Consider the following 24019-nt stretch of genomic DNA (forward strand, 5'->3'; position numbering starts at 1 on the left):
GAGATGGCTCTGACCTAAAACTTCCTCTCTGAGGACTACCTTTCATAGTATCAGAAGGAGCCCTTCCAGCTTTCTAAGAAGCAAAGTCCTACCCAGCTATGATACTTATGAACCATAAAAATTACCAACATGATATGATAATCCTATATATGCAGTAGTGGCAGTCATACATTGTTAGTTACCAACAGTTCTCTACCTTGGACATAAGGCCTGTTTAGCAAGAGAGAAATGTTTGGTACTGGAAACCTAGCCAATTGCATGAGATTAGTAAAGTTATGGGTCTTAGAAGAGAACCAGAAATTGGCACTTACTAGACCAGCTTAATCCCTAACTGCTTTCAAGATCTGTATCTTTATACTCATAGATAAATGAAATTCTTACTGTTCATCAAATAAGCTTCTCTTTATAAGAAAAAATACAGGAAAAACCAAAATTAATAAGCATGCAGAGTTGTACAGTTCAGTTCCAACTGACATTTTTTACAAAACAACTTCTGACTCAAGGCTTTGGGATCATTGTTAAAGAGACATCAGAAAGATTTTATGAATCAGAGGAACTGGAATTTTTCTGTGAGTTTGTTTTTGCTAGAAATGTTAGAAATTACATGCATGATTTTTCAGCAATATAGGTGTTTAAACATGGCTTGCACTCAAACAGGCATGACACCAAAAGACATGAGAAGGTGAATGGGGAAAAGCTGACAAGGCCTTAACCTAACTAAGGGATGCTTGAGGAGGAAAAATAGTCTTCCCCCAAAAAAAGCACACCAATGGTTATCCAAAGATAATTGTTAAACCTTGAAAACATACATACATGAAATATTATACAGACTGATCAGGTTGTAATGATATTTTTAGAAATACACACACATAAATGCACACATAATGACAAATTTTAAAATAGAGGCAATGAAATTTAAAGAAAGCAAGAGAAGATAGGAGAGAAGATAAAAGAAAATGATACCATTATAGTATACTCTTTAAAATTTTTAAATAATAATAAATACATAAACAATTTAATTCAAGACCTAGATAATAAAATTACAGAATAAATCTGAAATTATATAAGAAAGTTTTAAAATAGACAAGGTTATGGAAGTTGATGAAATAACACTAATTTGAGAAAAAATATAAAAATATGGAAGAATAATTCAGTTAGAAAATAGTCACAATGAAATTATAGAAATGGAAGAATCAAATAAATAACACACTTATACACATCTGTATCTATATGTGTATATCAAACGAATTACTCAATCTAATGAAATTATGGCTGAGGAATCTCTATAACTTAAAGAAAAACATTCAAAGAGAAGAAATAGTTAACTTTTCATTTATAATGTTTATTATTTGAGCATTTCATATAGGTATATATTTTGATCATATTCACCTCTATTTCCTCCTCTGTCTTTCTGTAGAATGCCTCCTAAAGATATTTCTATGACAATTCTATGTCTTCTTTTTTGACAACTCATTGAGCACAATTAATGCTGCTCATGGGCTCATGAATGAGGAGCACATGAATGCAATAGCCATATCATGCTCAGAAAACAGTAGCATTCTAAAGCACTTTTTTTTGTATTTTTTACCAACAACACTCTTTTTGTACCCTCTTCTGTAACATTACTTATAATTTGGAAAAGAACCTATTAATATAGGGGAGGGCAATCAAATTCACTTATTCTCAAAACTTTGGCCAATTTTGAATTTCTGCATTAATTAGTAAATAAACCAACAAAATTACACTTCTTTGATGAAGGTTGAGGGAAATAAGCATGAATATTTAGAAGGCTATTTTGCAAAAATGATCATCATGTCTCTCCCAGTGCCAGAGTCTATGATCTCCTCGGCCATGGTATTTTAGTGAGACTCACAGATTCAGGTAAGCATTTCTTCCTGTGGAGTGGGTCTTAGAGCAAATCAGAAAAGGGTTAATTACAAACCTGTGTTTTGAAAAGGTATGATCTCCATAAACCCATGTGTTTGAGTTCTCGGCCTATAGGGAGTGGCATTATTGCAATTTTTGGCCTGTTGGAGTAGATGTGTCCTTGTTCGAGGATGTGTGTCATTGCGGAGATGGGCTTTGATGTCTACTATGTTTAAACTCCACCTAGTGTGGAATTCCATCTCCTTCTGCTGCCTTTGGATCAAGTTGTAGAACTCTCAGCTCCCTCAGCACCATGTCTGCCTGCAAAATGCCATGCTTCCCACCATGATGAGAATGGACTAAACTTATGAAACTGCAATGCAACCTCAATGTAATGTTTTCCTTTATAAGATTTGTGTCATGGTGTCTCTTCACAGCAGTGGAAACCTTAACTAAGGCACCAAAACAACATCTGTACCTGTGGGTATATCTTGGTGGTCAGGTCTGTATTTCAACATGCAAAGTCCAATACGAGGTAAGTCCATTGATGTGTATATGTTACTCCAGTGGTCTACACAGTACTTTCTAGCACTGTAAAATACAGACAGTGGGGAGGAAGATAACGAGTCATTCTGCAATTGATTTCTCTACAGTCTGTAACCTATAGTGTTGGTGGGAGTGTACACTAGCATAGCAAATTTATAATTAGTTTTCAAAAAAACTAGAACTAGAAGTAAATGATTGATATATACCACTCCTGGTCTTATACACAACAGATTTTAAATTTTACTACAGGGACATTTGACATCCATGTTGATTGTTGCTCCATTCACAACAGCTAAGAATCAATCTGTATGTCTACCTACTGATGAATACATAATGAAAATATGGTACATTAGCTTAGTTGATTTGTACTCAGTCATAAAGAAAAATGAAATTACAAAATTTTCAGAAAAAATTATGAGAATTGAAAATATTTCATTAGGTAAGCCCAGCTCAGAAAGATAAATACCATATTTTTTTTCGTATGTGAATACTAGCTCATAATTGTTAGTATATGTATTAAGTAAGAGTAAATATGAAGGAAACCTAGGAAACTGGAAAGTAGCTTATGTTACAGAAGCAAAAAAATGAATATTAAATTTTTAAAAAGAATTACATTACATATAAATAATGTTACTCAATTGTTATCCTTATACTACTGACTTTTAAAGGTTGATATAGTGAGAAAAAATGTAATCACCGTACCTGGGAAGTTGAGACTGGATGGTTGTTTTAAATCATAGACAACAAAGCCAGTATAACAAATATAAGACAGAAAAGAGTGCATGTCTCAAATAGTAAAAATAAGGGCGAGAGGAATGTTTCCATGAATGTAGTTGCCAAGCAAGGCTGACCCCTTTGGTTCAAGCTCCAGAACCAAAGGTGGAGGTAAAGAAACTTTCTGCGGATTGTTCTATGTTCTTTGCACTTATGCACTTGCACTCATAATTCAAAACTTTTGAAAAGAAAAGAACATTTGAATTTATCACTTAATTTGTAGTAATGACTGTGGGTAATATGCAAATGAAACTGTGATGGAGATTGATTTACATTCAGAATTTTAGATGCATCAAGATAGGAAAGATGTTTTCTTCAAGGCTGCCAAATACAAATAGCCAAAACATTATTAATGTAACATTTATATAATTTATGATTATCTATGTTACTTCTTGTTATAGGTAGTTTATTGTATATGTGTATAATAATATAAATGTATATATAAAAAATAAAAGATTTAATTTAAAAAGTTAAAAGTAGAAATAAAAAAATAAATCACTAATTAGTGATAAAAACCCATACTGTTTCTTCCTCTCTCAAACAAGCCCATGAAGAGAAATCTCAATAACCCATTCTTGAGGGGAAAAGATACAAACTTCATGATCTGATTTTGCCCTTTTAAACACTCTGCTACATTTGAATTGAAGGAAGATGTAAACTGGAAAAGCGCGAGGAATAAATCTATTTATTTTGTATATCACCCAGTACTTAGCATGAAGCCACATATATACAGGCACATGATAACAATTACTTGGGGAGCAGTGCACTCAGAATGCATTTTCTGGCAAGGGGTATAGTTTTCATCTCATTAATGACTGGATAGCTAACAGCCACATTCATTCCCCTGCATGCCTCCTAAACAAAGAATTCAATCTTATCCTTGAAAGATAAATATTTTGAGAAATAGACATATTTTACAAATGAGAGGGCAATTCAGATATTCAAGTATATGGTTTGAAGGAGCAGGCAGAAATATCAGGAGTTCAAGATCATCTTCAGCTACACATTGAGTTTAGGGATGCCTGGGCTATATGAAAACCTGTCTTTAAAATTTTTTAAGGAAAAATGGAAGAAAATCAGTAATACAAGTTTTTGTGTTTTAGATAGAGGAAGAATGAGAATAGGTGTTTAAACAAAAATTTCCAACTACAGACAACTCAGAACTTGAGATTTGAGAACTCTAGCTAAATTCCCACATGACGGTAGCATTCCATTTTCACTATTTTCTTAGTAGTGGGCAAAGATGTTTATAAGCTTCAACATTTAGAGCATCATTTGTTGAATCAAATCATATTGTTAAAAGATGGACTCCCAATTCATTTAAGCTTCATTCTTTCTCATATGTACCAGTTTACAATAATATTAAAGGGACCTCTGACTGGCAGGCAAGGCAGAATCAGTTATGTGCATGAACAGAAAGTCTTTTCATTATACTTTATTCATAAACCTCGACAAGTCAGTGAAGGTCACTGCAGAGAAACTTAAATATAATAGAGTCGTACTAAGTAGATCCTGGAAACAAAAAGGAAAAGATCAAAGGAAAATAATCAATTTCACTTTATTATACAACCTAAAAGGAGAACAAAATAGTAATAAGCAATTTTGTTTTAAAGTACACCTGGTTTAGTAATATAGTCAGAGAAAGTTTTAAATATAAACCTTTCATCTTACTTTAGTCTCTTTAAGCTGCTTTGGAAATTTTCATTGAAATAACTATCATCAGTTTTGATTGGATACTCCCAATCCCAATAACTCCCATGGCAGAAGACTAATAGTAACATCCTAGATATATATGACAATATCACAATCCCTGTTACATTTTTTTTATTTATACTGAACTATATATTCTTTGGCAGCTACCATCTAATGAAGAAATTGTCTATCTTGCATTAAATGCAAACTAGTAGTTCCAAGTGACAGTTACACCAGTTCTTCAAGCATTATCACTGATTTGGAAAAAATTATAAATAGAGAAAGATGCAGCATTCCAACAGAAGAATTTCCCTTATTAATCAGTTAGTGGAATAGAGAGACAGTTTTTGAAAACTTTGCTCAGCATCATTCATTTTTCAGCCTTTCTTAAAAATGAAATGCATCCCAGCACTCCATTTGAAAAATTAGTTAACCCCCCTCATAATCATATAGCTAGAAATAAACTATGTGAATGATGTCATTAATCAAGGTATTTTCCCTCCGGGAACAAACAGTGAAGTTGTCTTTGCCACCCACAAGGAAAATGAATCCAAAAGAGAAACATGGACCAATTAACAGACTGGAGAAAACATTGAAATGTGGCAATAGTCCAAATAGAAAGGTACGGAAGTTAAATCTATTTGGCTGAGTATATTGCTCGAATTGGCAATTTGAGCTTAATATTGCCCATTAAGAATGTGTGCAAAGACTGTCACAGCACTCACAGGGTCTGCACAAGTTCAAGCCAGATGGGGTCCCAGTGCTGAGAGGAGAAAGCAGACATGGTCACCCAACACTCACCAAGAATCTATTTGAAATTTGTAGGCTTATATTTTTTTCAATACCTACTTTGTTTAAAGTTCTTAAACACTTCAACTTCACTTCTAGCCCACCAACCAGAGGAAGGGGAAAAATAATGTTAATAAGAAAAGGGGTTTGTGAACCTGTTTGGACATAGTTCCTTGGGCCAATTCCACTCTACATTGTCAGGAAACCAGAAGTCCAGTCCCATTCAGCCTGAGTACCAGGAAAAGTTCTCTGGAATGTTTTTCTCTGCAAAAGGAACACCATCAAATACTAACAAAGTGTTATAGGCATAGCAATGCCAAAAGCCTCGCCCATGGTCTGTGGTTCTTTTTATACTCATTCTCACTATCACTTGCTCTATCATGTGTCTGCTCCCAGTAAAACCTCACTTACCCTCTCTTCCAGAGAAACATCACATGACCTCTCACAAGACAGCTTTCAGCAAAACACCACAGGACACATCAAAGTCTTCAAAGAATCCAGAAACTTCCACTTTAGAAATTGGTAATTACTTGAAAAGGAAAAACTATTCTTCTCTAAGGTATATTTGTACTTAAGGATAGGCTCCATGCTCAGCAGTAGATGGCCCACAAATAACTAACTTAATAGGCTTTTTCTAGACTTTTTGTCTCCTATTGCTTTTTTTTTTTTTTTTTTGGAACATTTTTTTCATCTTACTGTTCTTTTGCTTGTATAGTTTAGCTTCCAACTTTGTGGTTTAATGGTTTTTGTTTGTGTATATGTGCAATGATTTTATTTTTATTTCTGTTATTTTTTCCTGTTTGTTAGCTTTCTAAAGAGAGAAATAAAGAAAAGATTGAAGTTGGATGGGTAAGGAGTTGGGATGAATCTGGAAAAACTAAACTGTAATCAGAATATGTTGTGTGAAAAAAACTTTTCCGAGAGAGAGAGAGAGAGAGAGAGAGAGAGAGAGAGAGAGAGAGAGAGAGAGAGAGAGAGAGAGAGAGATATGCTTGAAGCATCTCAGTGGAGTGGTGTGGTACAGCATACAGCCACATGATGTGCTTGCTCTTTATGCCATTGACCATTTCCATTTCTGCAGTATATTTTGCTCTCTCAGTCTCTGGATTCATGTCCCCAGTGGCAGCACAATAACACTGGGAAAGCTATAGCTCCAAAAGGCCAACTTTCTTCAAGAGAGACACACAGGGGAAAAAAAACGCTTTGGATCCATTTCTTCTCAGAAATCTATTTAAGAGAATAGTTAGTAGAGTGCCTTTACAGCATCTAGGCCTATGTCAGAAGTAGAAAATTCATAAACCTTTCCCTGACTCTCATTTTTGTACTCATGCTTAAGTTAACCATTTCTGTTAGTATTTCTTCTGTTTTCTTATAGCCTTTTCTCAGTCTGTTTCTATGTACACTCTTAATTCAGTCTTGTTCCAGCATCCTAGAGTCGCTAAGGAAATTTTTAGATGTCTTCTCTGACTAACATTTCCTCATCATAACAACTTGCCCCAAATACTTTTCTTATGCTTTACTGTGAGATTGATGTCTTTAAATATACTTCTGAGAAAAGAAAACAAAGCAAAACAAAACAAAAGACAAATCGACAAATCTGTCAATCATGTTATTTTTTCATCGAAAATATTATGATAACTTAGAAACTGGAGAGATGGCCAAGGGGTTAAGAACATTTGTTGATCTTGTAGAAGACTTGAGTTATCCTAGCATCTATGTCAGGCAACTCACAATGGCCCGTAACTTCAGTTCCAGCTGGAATCAATTCCTTCTTCTCCTTGCTTTTGGGGCACCTACACATATTGTGCTCATATGTACGCTAAGACACACAAATACATAAAATACAAATAAACAATCATTAAAAATATTCAATACTTTCAAGAGACAAACTTAAGTATTTCTGCTTGAATTTTAAGGTGACCAATAATATATTTCTAGACTATCTTTTTCTTACCATCATATGCATGATGTATTGAGTTAAGCTTACATATTTCATTATCTTATTGTAAAAGTCTCTTTACACATCTGTCTGCAATGATCCCACCATCTCTACCTTTCAGTTTTCTCAACTGTAAAACGGGGATTCCAAGATTATTGCAGTAAATTTTAGTGGCTTTGAATATTATCTAGCATGCAATAAGTGTTATATAAATGGTTATTATATAAATATAATACACTAAGCAAATGAGCATGTTTTCTAATCTTTATGTTTATTAAAATGTTATTAATAAACTCACATATTACTTATTACATAATTAAATCTTGGCATATTCTAAGTCACAAAGTGTTGGTTTCATGGAAATTTATATATACTACATACTATAAAATATAATAATCTCATGCTATTTTATATTTCCCACAGTTGTTTCAGGGAATATATTCTAGCCAGTTATGACATATTTGAGGTAAAGGAATTTCAAATATCTAATGACCATTAGAATAGGAAAAAACATACAAATCTCTTAACCCTCCCATACCAAGCAGATGAACTCTTCCTTTTGTCATTAAAAAACATTTTGTGAGAACCATCTGTAATGTGACAAAATATGTTTGTTTCCAAATTTCTTCATTTCCACACAAGAAAATTCCAGGACAGGAATATTTGAACAAATTCACAATATACGAATGTGGCAAGGCTTCTGGTTGCTATTTAATTCTTCTATGGTAAAGATCAGACAAATGTTATAAGCTAAATTTTCAAAGTAATTTTTTCATATTTATAAACTAGTGTTTGTCTGTGAATTAACTTATTATCCTAGAAACTTTAATCACTTTAAACTTATACTCCAAGAAACATCTAGGCCTTTCACACTGTGATCATATAGAATACAAATTAAGTTGACATTAAATGACTGCCTAATGAAAGCATAGTTAAAGGCTAGTTATGTGCCATAGGAAGTCAGTCAAGGAGGATATTACGAAGCGTTTTCAAATTCTACTATGCTGTATAAGTCATCTTGTTTCATGTTTATACCAACACATCGCACACTCAGTATATATGACTGTGAATTGAATTCTCCAACATAATAAGAAGTCACATTAAGACACTAAGTCATCCAGTGAATACAGTTGGGATTTTGTAGTGACGTAAATTTTCTTTTCTTTTAAAAATGTAGTGTGTGTGTGTGTGTGTGTGTGTGTGTGTGTGTGTGTGTGTGTGATTTCTACATGTATGTGCACTGCAAGAGTATAGTGCCCATGAAGACTGGATTCTTTGAAACCTGAGTTACCAATAGTTGTGACCTGTGATGTGTGTGCTTACAATTGAACCTGTTTTCCTCTATAAGAGCAGAAAGTGTTACAAACCTTTATGCCATTTCTCAAGTACTTATATTGCAGCAATTCTTGATAGCAAGAGTGAATACTTTCCAGGACACACTGTATAACAGATACTTAAATATGCTAATTGATTTACTTGTACTAGCTGTTTAACTTTATGGTTTATTTGACTATTATAATATACTGCATTCTTGTGTATTACCTGAAAGCCCTAGAATAAGTAAAGATGCAGTGAATAGGGTATTTTGTAAAAATAAATTTTATTGATTTTTTAACATACATACAGAATTGTACAGCAGTGTAATTGACAAGAATTATACAAGTATAATTGACAATGACTTCACATTAACATATTAAAATGTTATACAGCTTGCAAATAGAGAGGTTGTGTTAAACATTAATTGCTATGGGGAATTGTAATATACAGATTAGCATTCCAGTTCAGAACAGGGCCAACAGATCACAGCAAATTGGCAAATGAGAATAGATGATTTAAAAAGAGGTGGGGACAGAAATAGTTTCTTTAGTAAGGCCAAATTCATTAATTGCTTAGTAAAGAGGAAGGAACTGCTACTTTAAAACATTTATACTGTAACTGTGCTTTATTTTAATGCTTCCTAGGGTAGAAGTAAAATATATGAATGAGTAATAAATTAAATTTACCTCACAATACTGTGAGGTTTTTTTTTTTTTCTGCTATAAAATGAAATCTCAGTCTTTCGTACTAAATTGTCTTTAAAATGTGTTTGATGGAAAAAATAGAGATGGTTCAAATCAAGTAAAGAAAAGTGATAATTTCCCTCTAGATTATAACACCCTGAGGATTCTGTTCAAGTAAGTACCCCATCATCAGAGTAGTGCCTGTAGATAGCCAATTCTTGGATGAGTCACAAATGGCATTGGCACAGAATTATTCTCTATTTTACATCTTTAGAGTAACAAAGAAATCAGTTTTATTCTGATATTTGAATATTTACAAAAGCAATGAGCACTCATTCATCATTAAAAGTATTGTATCAGGTTGTGGTGGTTAGCAGAAAGAAAAGTAAATTTAAAGGGCTTAGTCATAAGCTATTTGCTGATTTTAACAAACAGTCTTAGTTGATCTTTTTCTAAAGGATCTCACTTTGCTTCCATGTGTGTTTTTGTATCCATGATATTTTTTAAAGCCTAATGGAATAGAATCAGAGAGAATGCCCCCTATGCACATTTATTACTCTTATTTTAGTCTCAATTGTACACTGTGGTTATAACTGAATAGCAGACAAAAATCACACTGATGAGGTACAATGTTTTGAGGGAAAGCTGGGAGTATATTTCTCTGCATTGTTAGAGGGAAGAAAGTAATCTAATGATCAGTAAGGGATACAGATTTTTCTAGAGGCACGCATTTAAAATAGAAATATACTAAGCGTTATGTGACCCACATTTATGATGTACTTGTTTTAATTCTAATACGTTGCACAACATTTTCAGAGTTAGTTTCAGTCTTAAATCAGTCTGATTATAACATCTATTCGTTATGTCAATCAAATGTTGGGAAGTGCCCACGAAGTATTATGAGGTTTACAACAGTAGACTTTGAATCACCTTTTCTGAATGCAATTGTTCTTGAGATTAGTCAATTCCAGCCACAAGTCAATTATTCCATATGCATATTAGATCATATTTATATTTTAAACTCTGCACAGTAGAGATCATATGCATCTGAACATTATGAGAAAGTAACCTTTGTAAGTCTAAGATATATTTTGATTGGTGGTAAACATGTAGCAATGTTTCATGTAAACAAATTTATGAGGTGGTGGATAGGATAATATACCTCCTTAAAAGATGGATTTCTCCAGGATATTTGTAAATGTCAGGTTGACTCCTTCATTTACTTGTTATCTACAGAAAGAAAATACACTTTCTGTAGCTAACAAAATATCCTTATAGTTCAAGTTATCTGAAAAATCCTTTTACAGGTCAGATGGTGTGTTTTAGTCACAGATAGTCTGCTCTGGTAGATCTGAGATTAGATGTTTCAAGAGGCTGTATTTTAACACTAACTTTAGAGATAATTCTAATGCATGATGTCAACAGAGTACTTTATAAGAAGTACGTTTTAGGAAGTATCTTCTGACTCCATAATTAAGAGATTAGATGATGTAATAATAGGCTGAAGAGGCTATGTCGCTCTCATTATCAGAAGCTACTGAACAAATATTTGTACAAACGGTATCACTAACAACATATGGTAGATCAGGAATATTCCTGCCTACTTCTTGAGAAAGAAATTTAATATTCCCAAGAACTATATATGTTTGTTGCAGAACTTTTTTCCGTACATTTGAAAACTTCAGGTCATGCATGAATAGTACAACAGTATTAAATATTATAGACTAGATAATTCTTTACATCATTATGACTGATGCTATAAGAATGAATGTTTCATTATAATGACTTCTAAAAAATGATCTCTCCCCTTTAGCTTCCAGAATAAAAATCAGGTCATTTATCACTTAATCGGAACAGCAGTCTCATATTTTCATTTTTTTTCAGTGTAGTAAAAATTTTAATGATGACTCACATTGAACATGTCTCATGCAAGTCATATGACATTTAAAACATGACATTTAAAACATTGTTGCATAAGGTCTTTCTACAATATATATTCACTTAGATACCTTTAGACTGTAATGGGAAACAAATATACAATAAAATGGTAAAGTAGTGTTATCATTTGTCAGAGCAAAAACATACTTATCGACCAAGGAGTTGGTGTAATATACCTAGCGATTTGGAAAATGAGGTGTTAAGGAAAATAGAATATAATGGGACATAGAGAGATGTAAAGCTTAGATATTTTCAGATAAAATGATGAAAGGCCTTTTTATCAGGAATGAAAGACTACACAGAAATAGGAACATATTTGATAAGATCAGCATCCTCAGGTGAGAACATTTCTGAGGGAGAAAGCCAAAGAAAACACAAGCTATGAAGAAAAAAAAATTAATGGATCTGAGTTTCCCTAAGCAATTATGGAAATTCTATAATTCTAGGTAAAGTGTTGTGTCCCAGGCTTACTCAAAAGTGAAACAGGATCAAAAATTAGAGAAAGACATGGGAAGTGATAAGTAATCTCATCACAATACAGTTTGTACAATGAGAGAGTTTTAAAACTTAGAATCAACAATCAACAATAAGGGAAAGGTTAAGGAAGGCTTTATGAAGAAGGCTTCTGAATGCTGATGAAGAATTTATAAACATGCAGTGTTTGAGAAAGGACATGAATATACCACCATAACGAGGTATACCTGGTATATACATATGTGAGCCAAGGGCTGTAAGAATAGCACCCATAACACTTAAATTTGGGGGAGTGGAAAAGATTAGTAACAGGTTACTCCAAAAGTTTCAGATGATGTTGTGAGCCTTGCCTTGGGCCTCTAGTATTCAGAGATGTTAGTAGATTATATACTGGTACTACTACTACTACTACTACTATTATTATTATTAACAAGAAATATTCATATATAGCTTCTAATGAGCAAACGACTGAATTGTCTCTCCTCCTCTCTTTTTGGACTTCACTTTTTTCAATGTTTTCTCTTGGGATAAATAGTCTATTCATTCTTTTTTTCCTAGAACTCCTTTATACATACTGTGGTAGTCTTGTTTTTTCGTTTTTGTGTGTTTTTTACAAATGCATATGGAATTTACTTATTTATACTAAACTACACAAATAAGAGCATTTATAAAACAATCAGGAAAGCAATTTGTAAAAGCTCTATTCAAATTATTCTTTCTAATATTCTGGGCATGTCCTTTCTTATTTTCATAGCTTGTTTTTCTCCAGGCAAATTAATACTTGCTAAAGAAATGCCAAGGGATCATTCTGTTTCCAAGCTTTTTGCAAACATCAACCATAGAGTCATAGAGACATCATACTCAGACTGATTAATACAACAACAACAACAAATCCAGAGCACGGCAGATGATTTCACTAACACAGCAAGGGAACACTTTCCAGCTAAGCTTTAATACTCAGTAAAATTATTTAAGTAAGTGGTACTTCTTTTACCTGAATTAAACTATCTTTGGTTTAAGATACACTTGATATATCACCTCTTAACACCCTCATGCTGTGATTCTTTCTCTTCTGCACTCTAAACCACTTTCATTCTGTTTTTCTATCCTTGTGTAGCGATAAACTTGTCTTTTTACCTTATTCATTTGCTGGCCCTCAAACAATCAAGAAATATTGTAAAAACTTCATATAATGTTGAGGACAGATGTTATAATCCTTATTCTGGTATTGCATATGCCTAGAGGAAACAGGAAAGTGCTTAAAATGGTTCCAGCTAATTTCAAAGAGAAAGGCATAAACTGCTGCCTGAAGCAGAAGGCTGGAGAAGACTGCGGATGTCATCACAAGCAGCTGTTCTCATCCAAAACAGGAGAGTGAGGAAGAACTGTTTCCAGCTGGGGAGCGGAAGTGAAAAGATTCAATATAATTTTGATTAAAATCTTTCTTCTGCAACTCTCCCACATATTTCTCATAAACACTTTCCAATTTTAGTCTCAAATAAGAGTCAGTGTGGTTTGCTAAGGAAACATGCACACACAATAACTGGGACTATCAGTTTTAGATATGTGCAAGATTATTAATGATATTAGCCAAAAATTCCTTATATGTGTTACAGGATGTTCATTTGAGGGGAAAGTGCAAATTCTCAGTCAATTTTGGAATTCTTTTTGAAAAAGAAAATAATTTCCTTATCTCTGATCTATGTATGTTATGTAATTTCATAAAGAATATCACATGTTTTATTTTAAATAAACAAAGAATCTTAACTAACAGTTAGGAAGTAGCAGATGGCATATATTAATAAGTATACAGTTTGGAGAATAATGTTTGTGAAGTTAAATCTTCACAGGAAGATATTTGCAGGAGACATGTGGTTGTCAAGTGCCACCAAAATGATATGTTTTAAAGTACAACATAGAGAAATTTTTGAAGGAATTAAGTTAGTATATGATTAAACAAGTTTAATAGTAAAGGCTTCATATGAAAGACAGAAAAACAGTAAAATCTATACATAAAGATGATGAATAATTTGAGTGTAAAAGTTTAAGTTCACTATCATAGCTCAATGATATACTGAATAATCAGAAATGATATTACATAATATACAAAAATATAACTAAAATCTCTCTGAATATAGAAATTTTAATATTCAATAAATAGAATAAACTTGACCAAAAATTATCTTGTATAAGAAATGAAAATTAGAGTGCGGCGCCTTGGTGGAACGTGAGAGTGTGACAGACATTTAGAGAATGAGGAGTAAGGAGAGAAAATGGTGTTCACGGATTACAGTACCTACAGCCAAGCTGCAGCCCAGCAGGGTTACAGTGGTTACATTGCCCAGCCAACTCAAGGATATGCAGACTACCCAGGTATATGGGCAACAAAGCTATGGAACCTATGGACAGCCTACTGATGTCAGCTATACCCAGGTTCATATCACTGCCACCTATGGGCAGACTGCATATCTGACTTTTTACTGACAGCTTCCCACTGGTTATAGCAATCCAACTGCCCCCCTCCCCGAGGCATACCGCCAGCCTGTCCAAGGATATGTCACTGGTGCTTATGACACCACCACTGCTACAGTCATCACAACCCTGGCCTCATTTGCAGCTCAGTCTGCCTATGGGACCCAGCCTGTCTACCCAGCCTATGACCAGCAGCCAGCAACCAACAGTCACAGCACCTACAAGACCACAGGATAATGACAAGCCCTCTGAGACTAGTCAACTTCAGTCTCGCACAGGGGCTTATAACCAACTCAGCCTGGAATATGGCACAGAGTAACTACAGTTATCCCTGGGTACCCGGGAGCTACCCAGTGCAGCCAATCACAGCACCTCCTTCGTATCCTCCTACTAGCTACTCCTCTTCACAGCCGACTAGTTAAGATCAGAGCCGTTACTCTCAGCAGAACACCTATGGGCAGCCAAGCAGCTTTGGACAGGAGAGTAGCTATGGTCAACAAAGCAGCTATGGACAGCAGTCACCCACTAGTTACCCCTGTCAGACTGAATCCTATAGGCAGGTTCCAAGTCAATATAGACAACAGACCAACAGCTACAGGCATCAGAGTTCATTCCAACAGGACCGTCCCAGTAGCATGGGTGTTTATCGGCAGGAGTCTGGAGGATTTTTCAGACCTGGAGAGAACCGGAGCATGAGTGGCCCTGATAACCAGAGCAGGGGAAGAGGGGGATTTGATCGAAGAGGCAGGAGCCATGAGCAGAGGTGGGCTGGTGGAGGATGTGGTGGAATGGGTGCTGGACAGTGAAGTGGCTTCAATAAGCTTGGTGAACCCATGGATAAAGGAACAGGTCTTGATCTAGGCCCTCTTATATATCCCGATGAAGACTCTGACAACAATGCAATTTATGTGCAAGGATTAAATGACAATGTGACTCTGGGAAATCAGGCAGACTTCTTTTTTTTTTTTTTTTTTTTCCCTTATTTTTTTTTTTATTAATTTATTCTTGTTACATCTCAATGTTTATCCCATCCCTTGTATCCTCCCATTCCTCCCCCGCCCCATTTTCCCATTATTCCCCTCCCCTATGACTGTTCCTGAGGGGGATTACGTCCCCCTATATATTCTCATAGGGTATCAAGTCTCTTCTTGGCTACTTGCTGTCCTTCCTCTGAGTGCCACCAGGTCTCCCCCTCAAGGGGACATGGTCAAATGTGAGGCACCAGAGTATGTGAGAAAGTCGTATCACACTCTCCACTCAACTGTGGAGAATATTCTGACCATTGGCTAGATCTGGGAAGGGGTTTAAAGTTTACCTCCTGTATTGTCCTTGGCTGGTGCCTTAGTTTGAGCGGGACCCCTGGGACCAAATCTGCCTATCATATTGTTCTACTTGTAGATTTCTAGGACCCTCTGGATCCTTTTATTTTGCTGTTCTCCCATGCGTCTCTCATTTAGAGTCCCAATAGGATGCCTTCCCCTCTGTCCCAGTTTCCTGGTAAGTGAAGGCTTTCGTGGGACATGCCCCTTGGGCTAGTATGCAGATATAAGTGAGTATATACCATTTGATTCTTTCTGCTTCTGGGTTAACTCACTCATTATGATCATTTCTAGCTCAATCCATTTATCCACAAATTTCGGGAATTCCTTGTTTTTAATATCTGAGTAGTATTCCATAGTGTATATGTACCACAGTTTCTTTATCCACTCTTCTACTGAGGGACACTTAGGCTGTTTCCATGTTCTGGCTATTATGAATAAGGCTGCTATGAACATGGTTGAGCAAATTTTCTTGTTGTGTGCTGGAGCATCTTCTGGGTATATTCCAAGGAGTGGAATAGCTGGGTCTTGAGGAAGCCCTATTCCCATTTTTCTGAGATAGCACCAGATAGATTTCCAAAGTGGCTGTACTAGTTTGCATTCCCACCAGCAATGAAGGAGTGTTCCTCTCTCCCCACATCCTCGCCAGCATGTGGTGTCGCTTGAATTTTTGATCTTAGCCATTCTGATGGGTGTAAGATGGAATCTCAGAGTTGTTTTGATTTGCATTTCCCTGATGACTAAGGAGGTTGAGCATTTCTTTAAGTGTTTCTCAGCCATTTGATACTCCTCTGTTGAGAATTCTCTGTTTAGTTCCAAGCCCCATTTCTCAATTGGGTTATTCGGTTTGGTGGTGTTTAATTTCTTGAGTTCTTTATATATTTTGGATATTAGACCTTTGTCAGATGTAGGGTTGGTGAAGATTTTTTCCCAGTCTGTAGGCTGTCGCTTTGTTCTCTTGACAGTGTCTCCTGCCTTACAGAAGCTTCTCAGCCTCATGAGGTCCCATTTATTAATGGTTGACATTAAGGCCTGGGCCGTTGGTGTTCTGTTCAGGAAGTTGTCTCCTGTGCCAATATGTTCCAGGCTCTTTCCCACTTTTTCTTCTAAGTGAGTTAGTGTCTCTGGTTTTATGTTGAGGTCTTTAATCCACTTGGATTTGAGTTTTGTGCAAGGTGACAAATATGGGTCCAGTTTCATTTTTTTACACATAGACCTCCAGTTAGACCAGCACCATTTGTTGAAGATGCTATCCTTTTTCCATTGAATGGATTTGGCTTCTTTGTCAAAAATCAAGTGACCATATGTGTGTGGATTCATATCTGGGTCTTCGATTCGATTCCACTGATCAACCAGCCTGTTGCTGTGCCAGTACCATGCTGTTTTAAGTACTATTGCTTTATAGTACAGTTTGAGATCAGGTATGGAGATTCCTCAGGAGCATCTTTTATTGTACAAGATTGTTTTAGCTATTCTGGGTTTTTTTGTTTTTCCATATGAAGTTCAGAATTGAACTTTCAATGTCTTTAAAAAATTGTGTAGTTATTTTGATAGGGATTGCATTGAATCTGTAGATTGCTTTTGGTAGGATGGCCATTTTTACTATGTTAATTCTCCCGATCCATGAGCAAGGAAGATCACGCCATCTTCTCAGGTCATCTTCAATCTCTTTCTTCAGAGTTTTGAAATTTTTTTCATACAAGTCCTTCACTTGCTTAGTTAGGGTAACTCCTAGATATTTTATATTGCTTGTGGCTAATGTGAAGGGTGTGGTTTTCCTAATTTCTTCCTCTGTAAGCTTGTCATTTGTGTATAGGAAGGCTACAGACTTTTTTGAGTTAATTTTGTATCCAGCCAATTTGCTGAAGGTGTTTATCAGCTTTAGGAGTTCTCTGGTGGAGTTTTGAGGGTCACTTATGTACACTATCATATCATCCGCAAAGAGGGATAATTTGACTTCCTCCTTTCCCATTTGGATACCCTTGATCTCCTTTTGTTGTCTTATTGCTCTGGCTAGAACTTCGAGTACTATATTGAAGAGATATGGAGACAGTGGGCAGCCTTGCCTTGTTCCCGATTTTAGAGGAATTTCCTTGAGTATCTCACCATTTACTTTGATTTTGGCTATTGGCTTGCTGTATATAGCCTTTATTATGTTGAGGAAAGTGCCTTGTATCCCCGATCTCTCTAAAACTTTAAACATGAATGGGTGTTGAATTTTATCAAATGCTTTCTCTGCATCCAAGGAGATAATCATGTGGTTTTTTATTTTCAGTTTGTTTATATGATGGATTACATTGATGGATTTCCGTATATTAAACCATCCCTGCATGCCTGGAACGAAGCCTACTTGGTCATGATGAATGATATCTTTGATGTGCTCCTGTATTCGTTTTGCAAGTATTTTATTTAGTATTTTTGCATCTATGTTCATAAGAGAAATTGGTCTGAAATTCTCTTTCTTTGTTGAGTCTTTGTGAGTTTTAGGTATCAATGAGACTATGGCCTCATAGAATGAATTTGGTAATTTTCCATCCATTTCTATCTTTTGGAGTAGCTTGAAGAGTATCGGTATTAGCTCGCCCTTAAAGGTCTGGTAGAATTCTGCACTGAAACCATCTGGCCCTGGGCTTTTTTTGGTTGGGAGACCATCGATGATTGCTTCTATTTCTGTAGGGGAAATGGGACTATTTAACTTGTTTATCTGTTCTTCACTCAACTTTGGCAAGTGAACTTGATCAAGAAAATCGTCCATTTCCCTTAGATTTTCAAATTTTGTGGCGTATATGCCTTCAAAGTAGGATCTTATGATTCTTTGAATTTCTTCAGTGTCTGTTGTTATGTCTCCCTTTTCATTTCTGATTTTGTTCATTTCAATACTGTCTCTCTGCCTTTTAGTTAGTTTGGCTAATGGTCTGTCTATCTTGTTGATTTTCTCAAAGAACCAGCTTTTGGTTTTGTTGATTCTTTGGACTGTTTTCTTAGTTTCTAATTTGTTAATTTCAGCCCTGAGTTTGATAATTTCCAGGCGTCTACTCCTCTTGGGTGTTTCTGCTTCTTTTTTTTCTAGGGCTTCCAGTTGTGTTGTTAAGATGCTTATGTGCGATGTTTCCAATTTCTTTTTAAAGGCACTTAGTGCTATGAATTTTCCTCTTAGCACTGCTTTCAATGTATCCCACAAATTTGGGTATGTTGTTTCTTCATTTTCATTGAATTTCAGAAACTCCTTGATTTCTTTCTTTATTTCTTCCCTGACCCAGGTGTCATTTAGCAGAGAGCTGTTTAGTTTCCACAAATGTGTAGGCTTTTTGTTATTTCTGTTGTTGTTGAATTGCAGCCTAAGAGCATGGTGATCTGATAGGATACAAGGTATTATTTCAATCCTCTTGTATCTGTTGAGGCTTGCTTTGTGACCTACGATGTGATCAATTTTGGAGAAGGTTCCATGGGGTGCAGAGAAGAAGGTGTATTCTTTCTTGTTTGGGTGAAAGGTTCTATAGATATCTGTTAGATCCATTTGACCCATGGCATTGGTTAATGATGTTATTTCTCGGCTTAGTTTCTGTTTCAATGACTTATCCTTCAGTGAGAGTGGGGTGTTGAAGTCTCCCACTATTATTGTGTGGGGATCGATGTGTGGTTTAAGCTTTTTTAGGAGATCTTTTACATATGTGGGTGCCCTTGTATTGGGAGCATAGATGTTCAGAATTGTGATGTCATCTTGGTTGACTTTACCTTTGATGAGTATGAAGTGTCCTTCCTCATCCCTTTTGATTAATTTTGGTTGAAAGTCTATTTTGTTCGATACTAAAATGGCTACACCTGCTTGCTTCTTGTGACCATTTGCTTGGAATATTTTTTTCCAACCTTTTACCCTGAGGTAATGCCTTTCATTATGGGTGAGATGTGTTTCTTGGATGCAGAAGAATGTTGTGTCTTGTTTATGTACCCATTCGGTTAGTCTGTGTCTTTTTATTGGAGAATTGAGGCCATTGATGTTGAGAGATATTAATGACCAGTGACTGTTAAGAGTCTTAATTTTGATGTTGTTTCCAGTCGAGCGTTTGTGTAGTTGTGTTTTTGCCATGGGATAGTTATCTATTTCCTGGGTAGTTTTGGTTGTAGCTTGACCCTTTGGGATGGAGTTTTCCTTCTAGTACCTTCTGTAAAGCTGGGTTTGTGGATAGGTACTGTTTGAATTTGTTTTTGTCATGGAATATTTTGTTTTCTCCATCAATGGTTATTGATAATTTTGCTGGGTAAAGTAGTCTGGCCTGGCATCTGTGTTCTCTTAGGGTTTGCAGGATCTCTGTCCAGGCCCTTCTGGCTTTTATGGTCTCTGCTGAGAAGTCAGGTGTAATTCTGATAGGTTTACCATTAAATGTTATTTGGCCCTTTTCCCTTGCAGCTTTTAATATTTTTTCTTTGTTCTGCATGTTTTGTGTTTTGATTATTATGTGGCGGGCAGTTTTTCTTTTCTGGTCAATTCTATTTGGTGTTCTGTAGGCCTCTTGTATGTTTATAGGCATCTCTTTCTTTAGATTGGGGAAATTTTCTTCTATGATTTTGTTGAGAATAGTTTCTGGGCCCTGGAGTCTGATGTCTTCTCTTTCTTCAATGCCTATTATCCGCAAATTTCTTCTTTTCATGGTGTCCTTAATTTCTTGGATGTTTTGTGTCAGGAGTTTTCCAGATTTGGCATTTTCTTTAATGGTTGATTCAATATCTGTGATTGTATCTTCTAGCCCTGAGATTCGTTCTTCCATCTCTTGGATTCTGTTAGAAAAGCTCACCTCTGTGTTGCTCGCCTTCTTCTCTGAGGTCTCACGTTCTCGTTTTTCTTCTGTCTGTGTGTTTATCATTGAATCCATTTTCATTTTCAGATCTTGAACTGATTTTTTGATTTCTTTCATCTGATTTTTTGTATATTCCTGAGTTTCTTCCATTGCCTCTTTATAGGTCTTCAGAGCTTGAACCGTTTTAGTTATTTCTTTCATCTGGTTGTTTGCATTTTCCTGCAATTTTTCCAGTTCCACTCTATGTGCTTCTTTTATGTCTCTCACCTGTTTGTCTGCGTCTTCCTGCATTTGATTACGAATTTTATTTGTTTCCTCCATTATCATCCTCATTACTAAGGATTTGAGGTCATTTTCTTGTATTTCCGTTGTATTTGAGTTCTCTGGGTGGTTTTCTTTGGGATAGCTGGAAACTGGAGACGCCATGTTGTTTTGGGGTTTTTTGCGTATGCTTTTTCGTTGTCCTTTAGACATCTTGCCGTCTTTGTTTTTGTTGGGTAGTTTCCAGAGTTGAATAGAGGGTGTCTGATGATAGATTCACTTGTTTTCTTACGATTTCCCTAGGCTGCGAGCTCAAAGCTTCACTGGTGTGGATGTTAGGAGGTTAGCCCTGTTGTTCTGGTCTCTCACAGCCAGTGATCCTCAGTCCCTCTCTGCTGTGGATCCTGCAATTGTTCTGGGTCTCTGAATGAGCGTTGAGTCAGGCCAAGGTATCCACAGCCTTCTGTGTTCCCTGCCAAGTCCAGCCAGGAGCACTGGGACCGAACCACGGGCAGAACTCAGCTAGGTTCTCAGGGCCAGAACCGTCTGCCAAGCTCAGCTAGGGATTTTGGGCCCAAAATGCACACAGGGTCCAGCCAGAATTTTTGGGCTGGGACTACGCACCAAGCTCCACTAGGGCCTTTTGGCCCAAAGTGCGTGCTGTGGTCAGTTATTGACTCAGGGCCCGAACTGACCACCAATCTCAGCCAGGAATTCTGGATTCAAACTGTACACTGTGTCCAACCAGAGTCTTAGAGCTGGTGGAACCGAGAGCTCTGTCCGGCCTGTGCCACAGCAGGAGAACTGCGGCTGCTCTGAGTTAGCGCCAGTGGTGGAACAAGTGCTCCGCCCGCACTGTGTCCCCGCAGGGGAGCTGCCGCTGAGCTGAGGTGGTGCCTAGGATGGAACCGAGCACGTCACCAAGCCTGCGCCACAGCAGGAGAACTGCGGCTGCTCTGAGTTAGCGCCAGTGGTGGAACAAGTGCTCCGCCCGCACTGTGTCCCCGCAGGGGAGCTGCCGCTGAGCTGAGGTGGTGCCTAGGATGGAACCGGGCTCGTCACCAAGCCTGCGCCACAGCAGGAGAACTGCGGCTGCTCTGAGTTAGCGCCAGTGGTGGAACAAGTGCTCCGCCCGGACTGTGTCCCCGCAGGGGAGCTGCCGCTGAGCTGAGGTGGTGCCTAGGATGGAACCGAGCACGTCACCAAGCCTGCGCCACAGCAGGAGAACTGCGGCTGCTCTGAGTTAGCGCCTGTGGTGAAACCAAGTGCTCCGCCCAGACTGTGTCACCGCAGGGGAGCTGCCGCTGAGCTGAGGTAGTGCCTAGTGTGGAGCAGCGAGCTCAACTAAGCCTGCGCCACAGCAGGGGAGCTATGGCCACGCTGAGTTAGTGCCTCAGGCGGAATTGTTTGCTGGGCCGGGCCAATACCCGGGACTCTGGGGCCGAACTGTCCGCTGAGTCCAATCTGGGTCCAAAGGCTCCACGCGACCCAAATCCTGCCCCGAGTCCCCTCTCCCGCAGCAATTCCCACCAGCCACCACACCAATCGCCTCCACCGGAAGGCTATGAGCTGCAAACCTCAGCCGCCGCTGCTGGTGCCGCTGGTGCTGCCGCCTCTACCGCTGCCGCTCCGATCAGAGAAAAACCACGCTCCTCCCGTGTGCAGGGGCACGCAGGTCCTCCGCACCCTGGTCCCTCCGAACCGTGGAGCACTCCCGCTGCCGTGATGTTCGGACCTCGGTGTTCCTGGCTCAGAAATCTGTGCAATTCCCTGAATTGTTCACTGGAGCCTCCAAACGTGGTCCACACTGCTCGCCGCCATCTTGGATCGCCGTCCAGGCAGACTTCTTAAAGCACTGTGATGTTGTCAAGATGAACAAGAGAACTGGGCAACCCATGGTTCATATCTACCTGGATAAGGAGACAGGAAAACCTAAAGGTGATGCCACAGTGTTCTACGAAGTTCTGCCAACTGCCAAGGCTGCCGTGGAATGATGTGATAGGAAAGATTTTGAAGGAAGCAAACTTAAAGTTTCTCTTGCCCGAAAGAAGCCTCCAAAGAACAGCATGTGGGGTAGCATGCCACCTCATGAAGGCAGAGGGATACCACCACCCCTTCCCGGATGTCCTGGTGGCCATGGGTGGCATGGAAGGCTGTGGAGGAGACAGAGGAGGTTTCCCCCAAGAGGGCCCTGGGGTTCAAGAGGGCATCCCTCTCGGGGAGTAACTGTCCAACACTGAGCTGGAGACTGGCAGTGTTCCAAGCCGGGCTTTGCAAACCAGAACTTCACCCAGAGAACAGAATGAAACCAGTGTAAGGCCTAAGCCCTAAGACTTCCTCCCACCACCATTCCCACCTCCGGGTGGTGATTGAGGCCTAGGCAGCCCTGGTGGCATTCTAGTAGCAAGAGGTGGACTTATGGACAGTGACAGTCCTAGAGGAATATTCACAGGTGGCAGAGGTGGAGACAGAGTTGGCTTCCAAGGTGGCCATGGCATGGACCTAGGTGGCTTTGGTGGAGGAAGACAAACTGGTCCTGGGGGAGGACCTCCTGACCTTTGATGGAAGAGATGAGAGGAAGAAGAGGCAGACATGGAAAAATGGATAAAGAGGAGCACCGTCAAGAAAGCAGATACCGGCCTTACTAGAGACCTGCAAAGCTGTATTGACCACCAAATTTATTTTTTTCTTTTATTTTTTTAAATTTAATTTTATTATTTCATTTTATTTTTACATATACATTTATATTATTACACATATATACAATAGATTACCTATAGCAAGAAGAACCATGACACAATCAGCAATTATATAAATGTTGCATTCTTAGTGTTTTGGCTATTTGTATTTGACAGCCTTGAAGAAAACATCTCTCTCATATTGGTGCATCTAAAATTCTGAATGTAAATCAATCTCCATAACATTTTGTCATTATCAACTTAAAATATCTATCTAGACCTAAAAACATCTTAATCCCTAAACAACAAAGCTTCATTGTAAAACTAAGCTAGCTGGTCTTCAACTCCATCAGAGACTTGAGAAGGAATAAACTTGATTACCTAAGTATGCCAGAAGTGCAGGTTAGTAGCTTTCCAAATGAGAAGATGACAGAGACAGTTTGCTACCTGAGTGGTCACCTAAAACTCTCTATAA

The 24019-nt window shown here is 37.7% G+C and overlaps 1 pseudogene; it reads left to right on the forward strand.

The window, feature by feature from the left end:
• Positions 1–14291: 14291 nt before the first annotated feature.
• LOC127184818 (RNA-binding protein EWS-like) lies at positions 14292–23514 on the forward strand (annotated as a pseudogene).
• Positions 23515–24019: the final 505 nt, after the last annotated feature.

This window comes from Acomys russatus, chromosome X (genome assembly GCF_903995435.1).
Source record: "Acomys russatus chromosome X, mAcoRus1.1, whole genome shotgun sequence".
In the NCBI taxonomy this organism is placed as follows: domain Eukaryota; kingdom Metazoa; phylum Chordata; class Mammalia; order Rodentia; family Muridae; genus Acomys; species Acomys russatus.